Genomic DNA, 4,299 nt, shown 5'->3' with positions numbered 1-4,299 from the left:
CCTATATGTTCTCTGCACCTTTGTTTGAGGTGATGCAACGGCAATGAATCAGCACATTATTTTAGCTTTCGTTTAACTGCGTTAACTTGCGTGTGGTCAACTAAGTCGGTTTCAACTTTAAAAACTGCTCGAAATATTAGAAATGTATAACTTTGTATTCGCCGGCAAAGTATTAGAACTTTGTATTCGCTGGCAAAATTGTTGTATTAAAATTCTAAGAACTTTATGTTACCCCTTCCCTTCTCCCACTGTTCGTGTTGGCGTTGCAAGCTATTTTTAACCATGACGGGCGCAATAGTCGGGAGATTTGCTCCGTAATGTCACTCGCCAAGTGGCGGAGCATCGGAGACAATTTAGTCGCCAGCCCAAAAATCTACACGCCATTGGCGCTTGGCGGGTGCCAATTTCGAGCCCTGCATATCGACATTCAAGGAGCAAAGATGAGACGTCCTTGTGTGGTGAGAACTGATAGAAAATCGTAAACAACAACAATCGCCGGTGGGGAGAGGCCATTTTTCCATTGACCGGAATCCTGCTTTATTTATTGTAGGTTACAAAAAATAAAGAAAATGGCGGCGATTGTTGTTGTTATCGATTTTCTATCAGTTCTCACCACACAACGACATCTTATCTTTGCTCCTTGAATGTCGATATGTAATCGTATGGAGTTATTGAAACTTACTACGTGTAAAAAAGACTAGAAATTGAATGTTTATTTTTAAGCCTCGAAAGTTGCACTGGGTGCCTTTAAAAGGAAAAGAGTTAACCTCACCTCATCTATTCTCAAACACGCATATGATTTTAAAACCTGATTATGTCTCCACGACTAGCGACCCTGGCACCCATATACAACTTGCAACATCTGTCTACACCCACCCACTGACTGAGGTCCTGCAGAGTTGGGAGGACATCATAAATGGCTCCAACAATGAATTGATGCTGTTAGTGTCCAAAGCTCTAAGTTCTCTCCAGCTGATATTCCTCGTCTTACTATCATGCCAGTTCATCCATTGCCCTAGCTTTTCTTGCAGAGGCGCTGCTGCTGCTGCAAACAAAACTAGGTACCATCTGCCTCCACTCTGGCAATGTAGCCTTGTCTTTTACACTCAAGGGGAAAATGGCAAAAACACGATTATATGGCCAGAACTACCTTACTTTTTGTGTAGCCCTTGGCTGCATGTATGCTTTCACTCCAATCTCTTTGTCTCATTTGCATAGATATCTAGATTGGGGATTGATAGAGCTGCCACAACGTGTGGGATTCTTGAGACAAGGGACAAAATGGGTTTTTAATTTCTAAAAATAAAAAGTTGATTTTTCCTAAATATATTTATATATCATAGTTGTCCCAGGTATTGGCCTTTTGATGCTGTTGAAATACAATCTCCCAGATTTAACATTTTTAACCATTTTGTCATGTTTGCCGGACAAGCCTGGGATTTTGTCAACACCATAAGACACCAAAATGTATTTTGAATAAACTCATAGCAGTATTTTGACTTTTGGAGGTTATTTTAAGTTGTGTTATTCTATCCATGTTTTTAAACAAATACATTTACTTTAAAATATTTATATGATCAAGCTGCCGATTATTATAAGTAGGGAAATATACATTTACAAATGTATGTTTTATTCTCAAAAACAAACAATGAGAGTCAGAAATACAGGTATTACAAATTTATTTAGGAAATGCAGTGTTTTTATTGAGATAATCTGAGACAATGTAATAAAATGTCTTTTTAACAACAAAAATGAAGAGAAAACTCATCTTATGGAGTTGACGCACGAAACAGAAATTATGATATTCATGAAATGTTAAATACACAGAAGATATATTATTAAAATAGGAAGTAATGACACTACAATAGTAATGTATAAAATGTAATTAAATGGGCAAATGGTACATTTAACTCCATTTTTGTCAACACCATAAGGTAAGTCGTCAACACCATAAGACAAAATGTCTTATGGTGTTGGCGTCTAATGGAGTCAAATGGAGTATTACGGTGTTGACGAAATCTTCTATTTTTCATCATAACATGTGATTTCTTTGCAGAAGCCATCTTGTTTTTCACTAGCTGCATGTGGCCTCAACAATAAAGTTAGATTAAACTTTTATTTCTTAATAAAATCACATAAACCTTGAATTTTATCGTCCACGGTGTTGACACTCTATGGTTGTGACATAGCTGGTTATATAAAAGAAGATAATTCAGGAAAAAATTTGAAATATTTACTAGCCAGAGCAGTGGCCTCATGGCATGTCCACCAAACAGGAAGTGGAAAAGGGGTCCTTAGAGAGTGAATTGGCCAATATAATGCCTGATTTTTTGCATTTTTAGAAAAATCTTATGGTGTTGACAGAAACTCCGGACACAATTTCAATCACGTAAAAAGTACATAAATATATTTTTTAAGTAGTACATTTCTATACAGTTTGAATAATTACTTAAAATACATGATCATAGTAGCTATTGTGTTTGTTTTATTTTATTTAAAACTATTATTTAAGTATTGTAAAGTCATGAATCTTCCTTTCGGACAAGGGTATTTTTAGGTTCAGGCAGCACACTAGGTGATGTAAAATAATAAAATATTTGTAAAAAACATTAATTAACGTTTTGTGGTATACATAAGTTCTTGTTTTATTGTTTGATCTAATTATTTCACATTTTTTAAACACATTTTAAGAATTACAATGAGTTTTATCTCACGGACATGTTTTGTCCCTCATCTCAAGAATTCCTGGTTCTAATCAATGTGTTTGTTTCTCTATTTTGCACTCATTCCATTTTTTTTGTGTGTATTAAATTCATTCCTGGCAGACAAATCCTTCTACTTTTACTAAACTTGGGCATCCACTTCGCTACGACCTCCAGACACCCCAGCAGGAGTCACTACCTGCCAGTGACGTGACGGGGCACATTGATTTTTTTCCAGCATAGCAAGGTTCAGGGAAGATATAAATAAATAAGAAAGACCAAGCCAATGTGTGGGTAGCTGTGGTTGTGTGAGACTGTACACCTTTGAATCCAGGCAATGGCAGTGTGAGTGTGTGTGTGTGTGTGTGTGTGTGTGTGTGTGTGTGTGTGTGTGTGTGTGTGTGTGTGTGTGTGTGTGTGTGTGTGTGTGTGTGTGTGTGTGTGTGTGTGTGTGTGTGTGTGTGGATGTGTTAGACTGTACATATTTGAATGCAGGCAATGGCAGTGTCTGTGTGTGTGTGTGTGTGTGTGTTTGTTTGTGTGTGTGGATGTGTGAGACTGTACACATTTGAATGCAGGCAATGGCAGTGTGTGTGGCTGCATGTGTGTGCATATCAAGCAAACAACTCCACTGATGTGTTTCTTTCTCCTTGGTTTCTTTTCCCCTTTTTTTTTGAGGTATGAACAAAATGCGCCTTCACTCGCTCCCCAGAGACAGAATAGAACGAAGAGATTATATAACGTGCAAACTAACATATTGCTGACCTGTGGCTTCAAAAACAGAGAAAAACATCACCACCTTTCATGTCAAACAGGGGGGGGGGGGGGGGGGGGTGTATGAGGGTGATGTAAAGGCATATTGCGATGTGACGCATATGTGTGTGGTGTGATAGGTACTGCTGATGTGTATGATCTAGCCAATACAATCCCAACAGTCAGGCTTTTCAGTAGGCATGTCAGCACCCCATGGGGGAAACATACCGTTTGCTGACACACACACACACACACGTCCACACACACACACACGTCCACACACACACATACTCACACACATACACACACACACACACACACAATTGTTCAGCTATTAGGAGAGAGCGCAATCCCTCCACTCCTTTCTCCATTAGCACTGTCATCTGCGCTGAGCCAGAACCTGCTAATCACTTGAGATGCCATTTACCGCAAGGAACGGCAATCCCCTGACAGCCTCATGCTTCAACATGGAGCTACCGCTGCCTTGGCTAAAGCATGTTGAACAACAAAGCAGGCCTGACCTTTCAGACACCAGACCCTGAGCTTCCGGGACCTCAGAATGTACTGCCTTCTCAAGATAAGAAGATGGAAAGGCTGTGTGTGTGTGTATACTTGTATGCGCTTGCCTGAGCCTTTATATGTGTGAGTGTGTGTGTATGTGTGTGGGAGCCTACATGCGTGGATGTGATTATGTGTAAGTGTGTGCCCAAACACCACATTCATAAGGGGGATTAAAAACTCAAATTACTTGTCAGGATTCTACCACCATAGAATTGCTTGAAATTAACCACACTTGGATTTAAAATTGGCAAAAGTTGAAAAGAGGTTGATTAACTTTCAGTTT

Source organism: Sprattus sprattus, assembly GCF_963457725.1.
Source record: "Sprattus sprattus genome assembly, chromosome: 4".
NCBI lineage: Eukaryota > Metazoa > Chordata > Actinopteri > Clupeiformes > Clupeidae > Sprattus > Sprattus sprattus.
This window is presented reverse-complemented; position numbering follows the sequence as displayed.